We start from the raw sequence: 18,361 nt of genomic DNA, 5'->3' as shown, positions 1-18,361 counted from the left end.
CATGCAGGGGGAGCAGGGCCCGCAGATCACGGGCTGCCCGGGACGCGCTTGGGACAACCCAGGACGGCCCGAGGCCTGCCCAGGTACGGCCTGGAGGAGGGACACCAGCCGCCCCTCCCGCCTCGGCTGGCACTGGAACAAGCTTGGGAGTGAGCTTCCAGCAGCCACTGGGCCGGAGGTGGCAGGCCAGGCCCACTCTAGAGCAGAGTCCGCTTGGGCCCCTCCTCCCTCCGTCGCCCTCGGGGCTCTATCCAGGGAGGCTGCGGCTGGCCCTCCCCGAGTGTCAGCCCACTGCCCCGGGGTCTCAACAACAGCCATCAACTCTCCAGTAGGTGCCTGGACCGCCCCCACCCCCACCCAGACGGCACAGAACTTAGCCAACAAAGGACACTTTGTGGTGCGCTCCTGCTTGTCCCATTCTGGGGGGCCGGAGGGAGGTACATCAGGTCAGGGGGCTCCTCTCCAGACACACGGGGGGCACTCTGACACCCCAGGCAGAAGGGGCCCGGGGAGAGGAGAGCAGTCAGATACCCGAGCTGGCGGCCTGCAGCCCCTACCCAGCAAAGCCCCCCAAGCAGCAGGCGGGCACCGCGGCCCCCAGATGGGGCATTTTGGGGTGACAGGGCGGGAAGTCAGTGACAGGCAAACAGACGGCCTTTCCAGCAGTGGTTCAAGAACAAGTAACCAGCCACACTGCTGTGTTGTTCATCACCGCAAGGACAGGGTTTCTGGGCCCCGGGGCCGCCCTCCCTTGCACGCAGCCACGAGCCCAGCCCCAGGAAGGCCCAGGCCGGACCCAGGGTGTGCGGCTCGTCCCAGCCACCTGAGCAGCAGGACAGGCCTGGGGACGGCTAGGGAGGCCAGCCCCTCCCTGTGCCCTCCAGGAGGCCCGGGGGTGGCTAACCCCGTGGGTGCCTGCTCCCATGAATGGAAGAGGCTGACCTAGAACACCACAGCCCAAGGTCAAGGATCAAGCAGTCTCGGGGAGAAGAAACATATTCACACGTGTTCATATATCCCAGGGCCGACAAGGGACGTGGGAAAGGCTTCCCAAGGACAGACACCAAACCAAGCTCAGAACCAAGACGCCCACCTTGGGACCCTGCAGGATCCCAAGCCGCTGGAAACCCAGAGGGGAAAGAGGCCAGCCAGCTCCTCAGGGGCTCTGGCGGAGGCAGGACGGGGGTGAGCGGGCGAACCTGGCCCGCCCACATTAGCCAACCTGCAAACGTTGCCCCCGGGGCCACCTCGCCTGCCCCAGGAACTGGCGAGTGCCCCGTCCCCGCAGGGGTGGTCCAGATGCACGGGGTGAGGGTCCCGAGGCGTCGAGGCTCAGGCGTGCAGGGCGTCTGCATCCACCTCGGGCTCTAACCAATTCCCTCGTGAGGGTTCTTGGAAATCAGTGACTGTAATGTAATCACAGCTGCTGGGGCTCTGAACAAGCCCGCTCAGTGGCTCCGTTCGGTTATAATTATTACAAAAGCACAGTTAAGAAACAGCGAGGAGAAACGGAAACCTTCAGGAATACCCAAGAGCCGGTGGAGGGGCGGCCCCACCTTGTGGCCATGCCCTCACCGGCCACCCCACCACCCCGCCCAGGACGAGGACACCCGGCCCCTTCCTGCTGGCCCCTCGTGGAGCCATCCCACCCCACCCTGACCGAGCCATAGCCACCTGGATATACCCCGTCCAGGCAACCGGGAGCACCAGGGCGGGGCGGGGCTGCGAGGGCAGCTGGCGACCCCCTTGCCCAAGGGCCCTGCTGTCTTCACCCCAGCCCACCCGGAGCGGCCCCCTGGCACCCGCAGAAAACCATCAACGGTGGGGTGGGGGGCACTTATCCCTACACCCCGCTCAGCTCTTGGACCCAACCCCTCCAGGCCTCATTTCCTTTCCACAAATGGAGGGGAGAATCAGATACTCTCCAGAGACCGTGGGTCCCGGCGTGACCCGCCAGCAGCTCAAAGCAAAACCGTGACTGCCCAGCACCCCTGCAGGCAGGGGGAGGGGAGAGGAGGGGCTTCTCCTAAAGGGGCCACAGGGGTCCGACACAAGGGGGGCAGCCGGGAGTGCTGTCCCAAGCCTCGGCCTCGCGGCCTGGAGCTGGTGGCTGAACCTCTCGGGCACAGTTCACCGGCCTCCTCCTGGTGCCCGCGGAGAGTACAGCGGCCTGACCCCTGGGGAAGGCTGACCCGCGAGCCTTCTGCCTGGGGGCGCCCTGAGTCACCCCAAACAAAACAGGAGCCAAGGAGAGGCCCCCCCATCCGCCCCAGGCGGTGCCTCCCTGCCTGCAGGGTGACCCCACTCCCGGAACCGCGGGTGGGAAGGCCTGGGCCTCCTGGACCCCCAGACACAGGCCCACAGTGCTCACTGCCCCTCAGCGGCCGGCGGGCCACTGCAGAGCCCGGGCCCCCACCCTTCTCCCCCTTGGGTGGGGCTGGCTCGCAGGGGTGTTTGCTTCCTTCTCCCCACAAAGAAAACCACGCATTTTCCAAGAGCGGCTGGTTTTCTCTTGCTAACTGTACCCTCGCCCTCACGGATGGCCCACTTTACCACTAGGGTTTTGTGCTGACCGCCTCAATCCCATCAAGTTTTGGAGCAAGAGGAATGATCTTGGAGCTGCAGTGACTCGGGCCCCATCTGACCCGTGCAGACACGACAGCGATCATGCCCATCTCCTCTGTCCCCACGAGTGTGTGGGCCTGGCCCCGGGCTGGAACCCCCCCGCGACACTCCTCTGCTCCGAGATGGAGCCACCCCGGGCGGGAGGTCAGAGGACCGGGGGCCCTACCCCAGCCCGGGGGACAAAGGGACATGTCCCTGCGCGGGGGGGCCGGCTCTGCCGTTCCTTCCAAGGCCAGGGCTGGCAGAAGAAGGGGGCAGCCGTCATGTAGAACGGGGAGCGGGGCCTTCACTCCTGTACTGGCCGAGGGTCCCCCCAAACCACATCCCCCCAAATCCCACCTCACAATGGGATCTCAGCCGAAACCAGCAGCAGATGCCAGGTTAAGAAGAGGCCTTACTGGGCTGAGGGTGAGCTCTATACCCAACAGCCGGTGTCCTTCTGAAAAGCAGGCGTGGACACGTGGGACACACAGAGAGACGGGAGGGATGTGGTCGTGAGCTGAGGACGCCCGCGGCGGCCAGAGGCTGGGAGGGAGCACGGCCCGGTGACAGTCTGACCTCCGGACCCAGGCGGACACAGAGTCCTGCTGTTTGGACGCCCCCCCCCCCCAAGCTCGTGGGCCTCTGTTCAGCAGCATCAGGACCCGCACACACCCGCCCCACCGACATCGACCTTGACCCCGGCTCGGAAGCAATGGGAAGCCACTGGTTTTCCGACTTGGACAATGTCTGCCAAGAACGAGGGCGGCCAGGCGAGCTCTGAGTCCGGGACGCCTCCTCACTGCCCGCCACAGCCCGCCAGCTCAGAGCGGCCAGACTCGGGGCCCTGAGGGGCCTGGCCGCTCACCCGCCTCCGGGAGCAGCTGGTCCCGACAGGACCACAGCGTCACCCACTCCGGCCCCCCTGGGCCTGAGACCCAAACCCCCCACTGCACACAGGGTCCCGTGTGGCCCATCACTCCCCCCGGAGACACACGGACAAACCCGGGCTGGGAGGCATTGCGCGAACCTGGCCTGAGTTCCAGAGTCAAGGGCGCAGGAGCCAGGGAAAGACCACAGAAGCTTCCAGACTAAGGGAGCCTAAAAGACACAGTAAGACTGAAACACACGGGGCGCCCCGGTGGCTCAGTGGGTTACGCGTCCGACTACGGCTCAGGTCACGATCTCGCGGTCCGTGGGTTCGAGCCCCGCGTCGGGCTCTGTGCTGGCAGCTCAGAGCCTGGAGCCTGCTTCCGATTCTGTGTCTCCCTCTCACTCTGCCCCTGGCCGTGACTCTCTCAGGAATGAACAAACATTAAAACAAATTAAAAAAAAAAAAAAAAAAATCTCAACCACATAAGAGCATACCTACGCTCACAGCAGCATTATTCACAAAGCCAAAAAGTGGAAACAATCCAAGTATCCGTCGACAGGCAAACAAAGAAGCAAGCGTGGTCGACCCGGCGTGGACCCGGCGTGGACCCCCGTCAGCCGTAGCTCGGCCACGGATGCACCCGGAGGACAAGCGCTCAGTGAGAACGGCCAGACGCCAGGGACGAACGCCGTAGGATCCGCTCACCTGCGACCCCGGGGGCGGCCGGACCCACGGACACAGAGAGGGGAACTGGGGGCCGGGGGCTCCTATCTGCCCGACGAGCGGTCCCGGGACGGAGGGCGGCCACTCGCGGGGCGCCCCTGAACCGCACGCGTCAAACACTCGGATGGTGGACGTGATGCTCTGTGTCGTTCACCACAGTAAAGGAGGGAGAGGCGAAGAAAATTCCAGATGCGGGGAGGAGGTGGGGGGACGGGAGGGGACCGGTAGGACCGGGGGGAAGCCTGGGGGGGGGGTGGTCTGTGTGTAACGGGGCAGAGTCCAGTCTGGGAAGACGGACGCGTTCTGGGGACGGACGGAGGGGGAGGGGGCGGCTGCCCGACAGCATGAATGCACCTGATGCCCCTGAACTGTGCCCTTAAACTGGTTAAGATGGTAAGCTTTATACATACGGTAACTAGGATTTAAAAAAAATTTTTTTTTAATGTTTTTATTTATTTTTGAGAAAGAGACAGAGTGTGAGCGGGCAAGGGGGCAGAGAGAGAGGGAGACACAGAATCCGAAGAAGGCTCCAGGCTCCGAGCTGTCAGCACAGAGCCTGACGCGGGGCTCGAACCCACAAACGGCGAGATCATGGCCTGAGCCGAAGCCGGACGCTCAACTGACTGAGCCCCCCAGGCGCCCCTAGGATTTTTTAAATTAAAAGTTTAGGGATGGATGCCTGGGAGGTTCAGTCGGTTGAGTATCCAACTCTTGGTTTCAGCTCAGGTCATGATCTTGAGGTTCGTGGGTTCGAGCCCCACGTTGGGCTCTGCGGGTCGGCCCCAAGCCCAGCCAGTAAAAGCCTTCAGAAATGAGTCTCTGAATGTGGCCAGGACCCTCTAGGACCTTCTGAGCTGCAGCACGCCCAGCAGCTGGGGGAGGGCAAGGCAGAGGAGTGCCCCCAAATACCCCAGGGGCCTCCCAAGCAGAACTCGGGCCTATTCCCAAGGATGCTCGGTGGAGGGGACTTCCCATTTTCCTGGGTTATCGAGAACCTGACAAGGGACCCAGGGCAAAACCACGGGCCAGCCTCCCACAACCTTGGGGCCCTCACTGCTGTGGTCCAGCCTGGCCCAGGTCGATCTGCGTGGCTTGGAGCGGTGTGGGGAGAGACCAGGGACCCTGCTCCCCCGCCAAGAAGCACCTGAGGCCCCCATCACAGCTCTCCAGAGCCAGCCGCCTGCTTCTCGGGGTCCCGGGGCCAGCGGGGCCCCTCAAGATCCGGGCTCGTGTGGTCCCGAAGGACAGCGCAGCCTCTCGGCTCCCGTGGCCCGCAGCCGGGACGCTGTGGCCCTCCCGCCTCCTCCGCTGCATCATTTCCCCTCATCAGCTTACTTTCCTTCTAGGGGGAGGAAGGAGGAGGCTCCAGGGGCCTCAGGAGCCCGAGTCTGCACTAAGGTTTGGGATCCAGCACCGGGCCAGGCCCAGCCCCGAGAGCTCCTCTGGACGACACGCCTTTCCTTCCCTGGCCCTTCACATGACAGGGGCTGGCCAACTAAACTGGGTTACAACAATTAACACAAATTCTGCCGCCTGTCCCAAAACTTACATAACCGCAGACACTGTGCCTCAGGAAACTTCCTCCGCCCATGGCCCCATTTCCTGCCCTCGACCCCGGGCTTTGGTCCTGGAAACAAAGCTGCTTCTAGATTCCCCAGCTGGTACTGGCCCTCCAGCCCTGCCAGCCAGTACTCGTCGGGGCAGCAGCCTCTGTCTGCGTGTCTGGCTGCCCACCCTCCCAGGCCAGCACAGGGCCAGCCCCCCACTTCCCAAACAGCACCCCCTCCCCTCCGGTACCAAGGGGTTTCTGTGACCTCCACACACCGGACAGCATCCCCCCAGATTCACGTCCACCCAGGACCTCAGAACGGGACCTTACTTGGAGTCTGGGTCTTTGCAGATGTGATCGGTTAAGGACCGAGACGAGACCGCCCTGGGTTGAGGGCGGGCCCCGCATCCCGTGACGGGTGTCCTCGTAAGAAGAGGGAAATTCGAACACGGACGCAGAGAGGGAGGGCGGCCATGTGACAGCCGAGGCAGAGGTGGCAGGGACGGGTCTACAAGCCAAGGGACGCCAAGGACCTCCGGCACCACCAGACGCCGGGAGAGGCCAGGTTCTCCCCTGGAGCCTCCAGAAGGGGCCAGGCCTGCCCCCTCCTTGACTTTGGACCTGCGGCCTCAGAACGGCGGAGGGGATACATTTCTGTCCTTTGAAGCCACCAGCTTTATGGTCACTTGTTGCCTGGGCTCCCACCGCCCGCGCCCTCCCTGCCTGTTGGCAAATATCACTGCCCTCCCGGGGCGGACAGACCCCATGGGGCGCCCCAGAGCGGCAGTCACAGAACGGAGGGGGGCACCACAGAGGGGAAGGAGCTTGGCAGGGAAGAGAGCAGCACTGCCTCATCACGGCCGGGTCACGGCACGCACCAGCACACCGGGGACGGCCCCCACCCTCCAGCGAGCGTGTCTGTGCGTGGAGCCTACGAGGCACCTTTCCGGGGCCATCTCGGAGACCAGAGAGTGGGCGGTGCCCCACTTCCGTTTCTCCTTCAAAGCTCTTCTCACTTGTGGGGAAACTGAGGCCCAGGGAGGCCACGGTAGCACAGCACACAGTAAGGAACAGCGCTCAAAAATCCCGAGATGAGACTCGCTCCGAACCTGGATTCTGCAGAAAGTGGCCGCTCGGCTGAGAACGGCCCCGAGTGGCCCCGACAGGATCGTGGGGACGGTCACGGTCCCGTCCAGTCCCAGCGGCCCCCAAAACCCTGACTTCTTCCTGCCTGTGTGGCCCTGAGGGGGAGAGAGCCTCCCATCCACACGGGGGGGACGTGTGCTCGGTCCCAGGCTCCCTGGCCCTGCCTATATGTGGCCACGTCCACGGGAAATGCAGGAGACCCGAGGTCCCCGGGGCGCCACCAGCTTCCATGGTTGCCAGGTGGACCCTACTTCTGGGGACCCGTAAATGGGCTCTTCTGCCATGAGGGGTCAGGGATCTGTACCCCACACCGGCCCCGCCCGACTTCTTCTAGACTGTGGGAGAGAGAGGACATTGGGAAGGGATCGCAAAGCCATGAAACTAGAGCCCCCCCGCCCCCCGTCAGGACCAGCTGGGGGCTGGTGACCGAGGGAGCCGTCCTCAGACTCTGGCCACCTCGCAGATCCACAGGCCGGCCACATGTCCCTCAAGGCCGCCCCAAGCCCCTCCTGAGAGCTGCAAAGCAGGTCAGGGTGACGGCCTAGAGCAGCCGGAGGCAGGGCCGGGTCTGTGACCTCAGTCCCTTCCTCGGGGACTCACCCGAACCCCAGAGGCCACCGCAGCAAACACCACCGGCTACCTGTAGTGGACGGGGACCTCAGGGAGGGCCCGGCCCCGGCACGGAGGCAACGCGAGCTCAGCAAACCTCACGGAGCCCGGCAGCAGCTTGGACGAGAGCCACGCCAAAGCCTCCACCGCGTCCACTCTGCCCCCGGCTCCCCGGGTCCCTCAGCGTCCCCACCCCCGCCACCCCCATGTGCCCCACGCCCATCCTGGGAGAAGGTTCCCGGAGGAGCCAGCGGGCAATTTGCATAATATTCTTTGCAAGTTAATATCAGCCTCTGATAATGATCTCGGCATAGCGTGGAGCGCTGAGGCGGCTGTTACAACACTAAGTAATCATATTTTAAATTATGTTTCCCTTTATAGCAAGGTGTTGCAAAAACACACAGACATGAAATCTGTCTGTAGCAGCCCCACTGCCAAGCACCTGACCAGCTTCCCAGTGGCGGCTGTGACTGCAGCACCGGGGCCCGGGAAGCCCAGACACCAGGGGCCACACGTCACCCCCGGGGCCCCAGCCCCATCGTCACCGGGGCCAGGGGGCCCTTCCCGGCAGGGGCGCGTCTACACGGGGACGTTCACGGGGCACCTACCGCCGCCCACTCTTGCCGGGGGTCCCGACTGCCCTGGCAGTCTCTCCCTTCGCACCCTCCCCGGCCCCGGCCTCACGCTGGAGACCCCAGTGCCCCGGGGGGGGGGGGGGCAGACTTCGTGGGATCACAGGCAATACACAAGCCTAAGAACTCAAAAGTCTAGGCTTTGGTGCCACAGGCCCTTCTAAGGTTGCGGCCTGGCTGGGGTCACCCGTCACCCCTCACCCAGCGTGCGGGCAGGTGGGCTTGTCCTAGACTGTCGCACCTCCGTACCCCAGATGCAGCCCGTGGTGCCTCCGACAGCCCGGGGGGGGGGGGGGGCGAACGTCATGGGCGACCCGGTGCCTGGGGGGGGGGGGGAAGGCAAGGGTCCGAACAGATGCGGCCCCTGGGGCAGCCGTGGGGGGGCGCCGGGAGCCGCAGGGGCCTCCGCCCTGCTCAGAAGGGGAGCCCCACAGAAGAGGCCACGTGCCCCCTGCTCTCCTCTCCTTTCAACTGGGAGCGAGGGCCACCACTCAACCTTTATTTTCTTAAAAGCTTTTTTTTTTCTTTTTTATTAAAAAAAATCCAATTATAGCACAAATCTCTCAGCAGGGGTCAGTGTGAAATAAGAATGGCCAGAGTTAATGGACGTGACACAGGCAAGATTAATGCCTAAAGGGCTTCGAAAGTTGTATGATGCAGATTTCATTAACATTTTAATTGTAATGTATCTTTTTAATCTTCCCTCTCTAATGGCTTTATATCCAAAAACAGGGAAGAAAAAACTGCTGACGACAACAAAAAGTATCAATATACAAAATTTAACAAAGGCGCTTAGCAGCGCGATGGAAACTAAATTAAATGAGCAAAACTATGTTAACATTGTGATTTTTCTAACGGCACAAAAGTCAGGAATGCGGCAAAGGCGGTTACGTCTCCCTTCTTGGCACAGAGACAGCGATGGGGCAAAAACGGGAGACAGCGGGGCAGCAGCCGCGGGCGCAGGTACCGCTGAGACCCGGACCCTTCTGCTCCTGACCCGCAGGCCCGGGCAGCACCCACAGTGCAGACTGCCAGCCGCGTCCAGGAGCCGGAGGGACGGAGGAGGGACGCGCCGTCCAGAGGACACCAGCCATCAGAGCGGAAGGCCCCCGGTGATGTGCGGAAGGGGAGGGGACATCTAGGGACATCACCGTAACGTGGCGGGCATGTTGCGGGGCAAAGGCTGGGGTGGCGGGTAAGCGGGCATCCGGCCTCCAACACCCACAGCGAGGGACCCGGGCAGGCCTGGCCAGCCAGCTCCAGCTCTCAAAGAGAGCGAGCGTTTCCACAAACACACCTGGTTCTGACTACCGAGGGCTCTGCAGATTTTTATTTTCAATCAACAAACGCTCAGAGTCCCAAGCCTGTTGCCTGTTGCTCTATCTGACGGCTTGCGCCCCCCTCCCCGACGTGCCTTTTCTCTGCAACAGCCCCCACACCGTGCCTCCCTCGGGGACCTGCTGGCTGGGCCTGGGGGCCGGCCAGTCCGGGGCCCGGGACACAGTGCTGCAGTCGTGCTGACTGCTCAAACCCAGTGACTATATATGGGCACTTTCAGGCCTCTGCGGTCTCCGCCCCCGACCTGCCCGCTTCCCAGGCACACAGGCAGGCGCTAGGCGGGGCCCATCCATGGCCATGTGCCCTCCTGGATGCCAGGGCCCAGGGCCGAGGGGGAGGGGGAGATTCCTTCAGAGACCCAGAGCCAGCCTCTCCTCCCCCCCTGGGACCAGAGAACAACGCCTCGGAGGAAAGTATGTCTGTGCCCTCCCTGGAGACTGAGAAGCAGCCTCCCCTTAAAGGGCCATGTGCTTCTCACTGGCTGCGGCCCACTCACAGGGAGGGGGCATCCCGGGAGGGCCTCCAGGCTGGGCCCAACCTGCACAGAGGCCCCAGGCCGGCCCGCTCACCTTCAGCCTCCAAGCAAACAAGGAAGCTACCACTCAGCATTGGAACTCACAGGCCAGGGTGGGGGCTCAGAGAAGGCGAGTTACGCATCCAAGGTCACACAGCTCCAGGCGGGATGAGACCTGGGAGAGACCCCGGAGTTCGTGCTCACAACCGCCCCCCCCTTCCTGAACCCAGGCCAGGGAGGGGCCCGGAGAGCCCAGGGTCACGGTCAGAGCCCCTCCATCCATTCCCCCGCGCAGATGTGCTCCCGCCGCCCTTGTCCTCAAGGGCACTGCCCCACTCTGAAGATGCTAACCACAGAGGCGGCCACCAGGGAGCCCCACTCCACAGTTCACGTCCCAGACATCAACGGCTGCCACTTCCAGCCACCTCTGTGTCCGCCCCCTCCCCCCCACGGGCCGCCAGGCCCTCGCCCACGGGGCCCACTTCCAGAACCCAGCACGTGAAAGGCCAGAGGCCACCGTGGAGGAGGAGGCCCAGCTCCCAGCAAGCAGCAGCTGCAGGTGGCACAGGAGGGAGCCGTGGGCAGCCCGGAACCACGGTCTCCACAGAGCCCGAGGCCAGGCCTGGTGAGAGCAAGCACTTGCTAAAAGAGAACCAGAGATGCCCAGGATCCCTGCCCTGCCCTGCAGGCGAGCCTCTGGCCTCACCAAGCCGAATGCTCTCCCCAGCCCGCAGCCAGGTCCCCTGGAGCCCAGGTCCAAGTCGGGGGAGGACGTGACCCTTCAGGCACACCCGAGGTGGCAGCAGGTCAGGGTGTGGGGTCCGCACATCTCTGAACTGAGGCGGACACACAGACAACTGACTGGAGCCCCCTGCTCATCAAGAGGGCACGAGGGAGGGGAGCAGGCCAGGCAGGGCTGACGCGCGGTGCTGGACAGGGGCTCCGGGGGGCCCAGGGCCCGGCCCGGCCTGGGCAGAGGAGAGGCCCACAGGAGCCAGCCCTGCGCAGGCCCTGTGCCCACTCCCCGGCCCCAGGCAGACCCCTCACCCAACCAGACTTTACAAGCCCCCAAAAGTGGGGCCGCCCCCAGAGCTGGAGAACCTCAGGATCCAGCCAGGGACACCAGGGGCACCTGTTCCTGCCTTGGAACCCCCCCACCCCCACGCACAGTGGCACCACACCACAGGCTTTGCTCCCCTTCAAAAGACCAGGGCCGGAAGACCGGCCCCGGGTTCCTGAGCCCAGGGCACCCCTGAGGGACAGCAGCCTCGAGAACGAGCCAGGTAGCAAACACGACTCTGAACCGAACGTCAGCTCGTCGCGTCCCACGAACTAGTCGAACTTCCCAAGTATGCCCGTCACACCGGGGTCTGTCAAAGGCCCTGGTTCCCAGGAAAACACGCGAGTGTGCCAGGGTGAGGGGCGTGATCTGGGCTGCAGTCCACACGCGGACAGTTGGGCAGACACTCACCACGCTGCCCCCGGCCAGGGTGGCTTTTGCCACCCTATGGTCTCTCGGGACAACAGAACCCAGGCAGAGCCCAGGCAGGGGAGGCCAAGGTGAGCTGGAAGAGGGCCCATGGGGGCTGGGCCACGGCAGGGGGGGGGTGCCTCAGGGCACTGACGCTCTCGCCCTCGTGGATGGCAGGTGCTGCCGCCCGTCAGGGGAAGCCCGGGGCCCGGCCTGGGCGGCCCACCCCCAACTCTGCACTCGGGGGAGCTCAGACCTCAGAGGCAGGGGTGTGGGGTGGAGCCCTGGGAACACCCTTGGAAGACTCCTTGCCACGGTTCTTATCCCCTGTCCCACCAGGGGTACGGGGCCCCCCTCAAGCCATGATGCAAGGCGGGCAGGACCCAAAGGCAAGGACGCACGAAGGGCCGGCTCAGGGCTTGCCGTCACCCCTTCCGTGAGTACCTCGTGCTCGCTTTAGCTGGAAACCAGAGAGAGCTTTGAAGGATTTTGCCAAAAGTGACCCAGGAGTCCAGCCTCCCAGAGCCAGCCTCTCTGGGCGCCCTGGCACACCCTCCAGCGGCTCTACGGTGACGATCCCGAGACACCCCCGTGCGGCCCGGTGCTCCCAGGTCAGGGGCGCGCCCGGAGTACGCGCCGGCCCCACCCCCCCCCACCCCCACCCCCCCCACCCCCCCCACCCCCACCCCCCCCACCCCCCCCCACCCCCACCCCCCCGTGCTCAGGAGGAGGCTCTAAATGGCTGCAGGAGAGAAGGGGCAGAGTCGCCCCAGGGGCAGCGTGGTGTCAGACACCCCGTCCAGCCCAGCCTCTGCCCGGGCCGTGACCACCGACAGCAGGTCTCTGGCCACTGAGAGGTGACAAGTGATATCCTCCACCTGCAGGCTCCTTCCAGCAGCCTTCGCCGAAGAACGCGGGCGCCCCACACCTCGCTCTCACCTCCTTCCATTTCCTTCACTCAGGCTCCAGCCGAGGTAGCACCCAACCCTGGAATGACCCTATTGAAATGCCAACGGGCCTCCTGGGAGGGACGGGCACCACAGGGGGCCACAGGAGCAGGGACAAGGTGATTCGTTGGAAGGGGAAGGCAGTGCCCGCTGCCTGACCCTTTACCTAACTCCTTCCTGCCAGGCTGTTTCCTCACCTGCGAAACGGAGCCAATAACACAGGCTACCTCTCCTGGCGCCCTTGCCAGGCTTAAATGACAATAAGTGTGGAGAGCCACCTACCACCATCACCTGGGCAAACTGGAGAGAGGGAGGGGAGTGGGGTCAGGGGCTCAAGAGGAGAGGAGGGGGGTGGGGAGTCGGGGGCGGCGAGAGGGAAGACCAGGGGAGAGACCCACACCAGCCCAGCCCAGCCCAGCCCAGCCCAGCCCAGCCGGGCGCAGGAAGAGGAGGGTGGCTGACCACTGCTGGCACAGCGGAGTGCTTGCAGGCCGCTCACAAAAAGCAGCCTTACGGGATGGTGGGCACACGGAGGGCAGAGAGGATGGCTGCCTCCAGCACCCACCCACCCCCCCCAGGATGGGCTGGACTAGGACAGCCAGGGGACACACACAGCCAGGTGCCCAGTGAGTCCGAAGAATTACCACTGGAAAGAAGGCACCCGACTGCCTATACGCCCAAAACATCCCAGATCTAGAGGCCCCCGGGGGGGGGGGGGGGGAGGCAGTGGGAAAGGTCTATAAGGCCAGCTCCAGGGGACCTACCACCGGCAAATCCACAGGTTTAATTAAAGGGCATCAGGACAGAGTTGGTAATCACCAGCCCCAAGACCAAACTTCTGAGAAGCCCGGAAGAGGGGACCCGGAGGTGACCTCTGACCTCATGCCACCCCCCCACCCCCACACACACACATCAACGCGGCAGACTTCGGAAGAGCCTGGGTCGCCTGCCCGGGCCATGGGCGTGGGCAGCGGGCTCAGAGGTCACCTCTGAGCTTCCTGGATAAGGGGCTTGGGCGACAAGACCTCGGCTCCGCAGGGTGGGCGCAGCGGGTGACAGGTGCGAGCCCCCCCTCCCAGGGCAGCCGGCGCCCAGGTTCTCCCCAGGCTGGGGTCCGCACGGGGCAGGAACGGGGGTGGGGGGGTGGGGTGGGGGGCGGGCAGGGGCGCCCGGGCAAAGGGGGCCCGCGGGGACCGGGAGGGAGAGGCGGCGGCCCGGCGGATGCGCAGCCGCGCGGCCGGCCTCGGACCCCGACCCCGGCCTCCACGCCGGGGCCGGAGGCCGGGCGGCCCGGGCGGCCCGGCGCGGGGGAGGCGCCCGGGGCCCCAGCTGGGCGCGGGCGCGGGCCGGCCGCCTCCCGGGCCGGGCCGGGCCGCGCCGCCTCCCCCGGGCCGGGCGGGCGCGCCGCGCGAACTTGGGCTGCGGGCGGCCGGCGGGCACTGCGGCAGGGAGGCGGCCGGGCGCGCCGCGGAGTTTGCGGGAAGTGCGGCGGCGGCGAGCCGGCCGGCGGCGCCAAGTTGGGCGTACCTGCGGGCGCCCGGCCCGGTCCGGCCTGCGGCGGCAGGAAGTCTCGCGTCCCCGCGCTCCGGCTCACATGGACTTTCTCCGGCCTCGCCCAGCACCGGCCGCACCGCGGCGGGCGGGGCGCGGGGAGGCGCCGCGGGCCGTTTAAAGGGACAGCGCGCCGGCCGCGCGCGCGCACTCGCCGCCCCGGGGCGCGCCGCCCCGCCGCCAGGTGGGAGCCCGGGTGGGCGGGGGGGAGGTGCCGGCGGGGGGAGGGGGCGCCGGGCGCGGGGTGGGAGTTGTCCCGGGGCGGGGGCCGCACTCCTCGGCCCCTCCGCGCCGCCTTCCCCGGCTTCGCGCGTCCGGCCCTGCGCGGGACGCTGGGCCGGGCCCGACCCACAACCCCCCTCCGCCCCCCCCTCCGCCCTCCAGGCCTCGCACGGACCCGCGGAGACCGGGAGCCCCGGGCCCTGGAGCGCCCCCTCCCCGCGGCGCCCGAGCTAGCACCGAGCAGCCTCCGCAAGGCGGCGCCAAGCGGGGCCGCCGGCGGGAGGGCGTGCGCGCAAAGCGGGGATGCGGGAGCGCCTTTGGGCGAACCTGGCGTCGGGCCCCGGGGCCTCTCGCTCGGCCCCGGGAACTTGGCCGGGGCTGCTTTCAGGCCTGGCTGGATCCGGGCGCGCTGGCGCATTATTGTCATTCATTGCCACCGGCCGCCCCTCCCCCCCCTCCTCTCCCCCCACCCCGCCCTCCCCTCCCCTCCCCTCCCCTCCCCTCCCCTCCCCTCCCCTCGCCCGGGCTCCTGTAGACACAGGTGCGCCTTTAAGTCAAACAGGCCAGGCACCCGCACCCGCAGCTCCCCACAAAGGTCCCCTTTTCAATCTGGAGTCTTCAGTCAGGACAGGCCAGAGACAGCCTGGCTCCCTCCCTCCCACAAGGGTCCTCATGGGAAAATGGGGGTGGTACCAAAACAGTGATCTGGAGCGTGGGGTCACCAGGAGGAGGGGGTTAATGTGAAGAACAAGATGCCCACCCACCCTCCCAGAGAATGTTCTGGACCCCTTGGGGGTAAGAGGCTAGGGCTAAAGCCCTGCAAGACAGTTAGCCAAGGTCATTCCTAGGACAATGGTCAGAAGCCCGTCCAAGAACTTCCGTCCCCAAGCACAAGCCGGGTCCTTCACCTTGATCGTACACTGACCCCTCCCGCGCCCCCAACTCCAACTTGAGACTGCACAGAAAACAGCCTCCCACCAGCTCTCTCCTGCCTTGCCCTCTGGGAGGATGGGTGTGAACTCTCAAGGACTCTCTGGGACGCCCCCAGAACCCCACTCAGACCTAAACAGGGCCCCAATCCCCTCACCCCCAGACCAGTCCAGCCTACTGCAGTTTCCAAGCCCAAGGGGCAGTCTGGCGTGTCCAAGGGGCCTCTACCAGAGGCACAGACTTGCGGTTTGGCCTGTGCTCACGTGGTCCGGGAGGTGCCCTGCCAGCACAGGTGCCCGCAGGGTGGTGTGGGGCAGAGGCTCCGGGCCTCAGGATCCACCGGCTCCTACGTGCTACTGAGGATCTTGGCTGTGCAGACACCCTCCGGCCCTGGGAAATCTGGGCTTCTACAGAGGACACGCGTGAGCAGGGACAGACTAGTGTCTGAGCACTTCCAGCCCAGGGCGAGGGCACGAGAAGCCATCCATGAGTTCCTGAGATCCTCTCATGGCCAGCACCGGGGTCCCTGCGTGGATAAGGACCCACAGAGGGTCTAGAGGTGTGACGGCTCCCTAGACAGGGCATGGGAGGCGTCTGTCTGCACTCTCCTGCCCGTGGGGAGCTGGTTCCCACATTTGCACGATCTGATTGCTTCCATCACTCTGTTTTCTAAATCTCAAAGTCTTTCTTCTTTAACGGAGGACATTCAGAAAACATTGTAAAGTTTTTAAAAGACAACAGATGACCAAAAACCTGTTCCCCAAAGGTAACAGGATTTGCTGCAGTCTCTGTGCAACTGGGCATGAGTACACCGCACAAGCACACTTAAATGCAGATGCTGACGGCCCGCTGGCCTCCAGGGCTGCACCGCGTGTTCCGCGCGTGCTCCGTGCGTGGCCTGTGCGTGCTCTGTACGTGTCCGCGCGTGCTCCGTGCGTGGCCTGTGCGTGCTCTGTACGTGTCCGTGCGTGCTCTGTGCGTGCTCTGTACGTGTCCGTGCGTGCTCTGTGCGTGTTCCGTGCGTGCTCCGTGCGTGCACTGTGCGTGTTCCGCGCGTGCTCCGTGCGTGGCCTGTGCGTGCTCTGTACGTGTCCGCGCGTGCTCCGTGCGTGGCCTGTGCGTGCTCTGTACGTGTCCGTGCGTGCTCTGTGCGTGCTCTGTACGTGTCCGTGCGTGCTCTGTGCGTGTTCCGTGCGTGCTCCGTGCGTGCTCTGTGCGTGTTCCGCGCGTGCTCCGTGCGTGGCCTGTGCGTGCTCTGTACGTGTCCGCGCGTGCTCTGTGCGTGGCCTGTGCGTGCTCTGTACGTGTCCGTGCGTGCTCTGTGCGTGTTCCGTGCGTGCACTGTGCGTGTTCCGCGCGTGCTCCGTGCGTGTTCCGTACGTGTCCGTGCGTGTTCCGCAGTGCTCTGTGCGTGCACTGTGCGTGTCCTGTTTGTGGTCTGTTTGTGCTCTGTGCGTGTCCATGCGGGCTAACTACGCTTCGACGGTCCGGTGAGGTTAGCTGTTTCTACCCCTGTTCTGCTAATGAGAATAGCGCCGCTCAGCAAGAAAGTGCAGCCACCTTGGGGCTCGCTCAGCCAGGGCTCCCAGCAGGCGGGGAGCACTTGAGCCCAGCCAGGGCGGGGGGCCTGAGCACCTCCTGCCTCCGTTTGACCATTGTGAGTCAGACGTTGTGAGCCGCCAGCTTGCTGCTGGCCGATACGCCGGCCCGGTGGCCGCAGGCCCCTCTTGCAGGACCCGATTAGCACCTCAGCCCCTCTGAGATGCCAGCAAGGGTCTTCTCCACTCAGGAAGGCCCGGCCTGGCGTGTGGTCCTGCCGCCGGGGCGGAGAGCATCGGGCTGTGGGGGAAGAGGGAAGTCACCAGAGAGAGGTCTGCACACTGACGAACCACCCAGGTGGAGTATGAGGAGCAGGGCGGGGAACCAGGGCCGGCCACCTGTCTGCCTCCCCCTCCCCCACGCAGTAGGCTTTGGCGCCCCACCAAAGGGGGACGTCCTGCAGGTGGCTGCGTGCCCTGCAAACACCTGCCGGGGAAATGACTCCCCGGAGCTGGTGCTCCATGGAGGAGGGCAGCAGGAGCACCCTTCTCCTCCCTGGGCTCCCCTGGCCACACACCCCCCCAAACTCTGCCTCCTGCACGGTTTTCTTCCTGGGCCTCTGAACCGAGGGGTTTCAGGACCGAATGCAGCCGTCAGGTCTGTGTGCACTGCGACACCAGGTCTGGAGGACGCCGACCTCCTCCATCCGAGGCTCCTCTCCAACAAGGATTGAGGCCCAGCAAGCACACCCGAACTCACGCCTTGCTCCGCCAGCCGCCTCCTCGACTCCTGCCCGCCTGGGTGGCTGAGGGCCGTGTCACGGAGACATGGCCACACAGAGCGGCTCCCCGTGCCCCAGAACCGCCCCTGCCTCCCCTGCTTCGGGGAACGTCAGCTCAGCCTTTGGGCAGCTCAGGCCCAACTACCTCGGACCCCTCCTCGTCACCTCTCTCGAACCCACGCGCTCCCCACTGCCCTCCTGGTCCGACCCCCTTCTCCCCAAGTGACTGCAGCGGCCTTGACGCTGGGCTCCCTGTCTCCCTAACCTCCCAGTGCCCCTGCCCGGGTCTGTCACGGCACAGCAGCACAGAGATGGCTCGGAACGTGTTAGATCACATCACCCCTCTGCTCAGGTCCCCCAATCTCCTTCCCACACAGAACTTGAGCCCAAGTCTTTGCGATGGCCACGACCTGGGTCCCCACCCCACACTCACCCCTACCTGGTCCTCGTGCAGCTCCAGCATCAGCCACGCCGGTTTCTGCATGGGCCCTCCAACTGCTGGCCTCCTTCTGCCCCAGGGACTTTGCACCTGCTGTTCCCAGTACCTGTACGCCTTCTCCAGCACACCCCCCCCCAACCCCCCCTTGTCTCTGAGACTACTTACTTCCTTTGGGTCTCTGCCAGTCATACCTGGAGCCTGGGCCTTCCCGACCCTCCCATATAAAAGAGCCAGATGGGCCACTGCCAGCCAGCTCCCCCGACCCAACCCTGGTGCTAATGCTAATCCACTCCTGACATGCACAACCCCTTCTCCCCTGCCCGCACGGGTACAGGCTCCCCGTCTTGCCCACCACCCTGGCCCTGGCCCAGTGGGATGCCCGGCACAGGTCAGGTGGCAGTACCTATCTGCAGAATATGGGAGCCTGAGGGGCGCTGTGCCCCCGTTGATGAGGGGCCGGAGCCCCTGCCCACCTGCCTGAGTTTGGGTGCC

General features: G+C 65.1%; 1 protein-coding gene across 1 annotated transcript in view; it reads right to left on the bottom strand.

Annotated features, from left to right (window-relative positions):
• Positions 1-14,041, bottom strand: part of NACC2 (NACC family member 2) — a 66,025-nt gene extending 51,984 nt beyond the window's left edge. The window contains 1 exon segment of the mRNA XM_047829587.1: positions 13,935-14,041. The gene's annotated coding sequence lies outside the window, so the exon portion shown is untranslated.
• Positions 14,042-18,361: the final 4,320 nt, after the last annotated feature.

The sequence above is a fragment of the Prionailurus viverrinus genome, chromosome D4 (genome assembly GCF_022837055.1).
Source record: "Prionailurus viverrinus isolate Anna chromosome D4, UM_Priviv_1.0, whole genome shotgun sequence".
Classification (NCBI taxonomy): domain Eukaryota; kingdom Metazoa; phylum Chordata; class Mammalia; order Carnivora; family Felidae; genus Prionailurus; species Prionailurus viverrinus.
The sequence above is the reverse complement of the archived record's forward strand: the minus strand, read 5'-3'. Positions and strand labels throughout refer to the sequence as shown.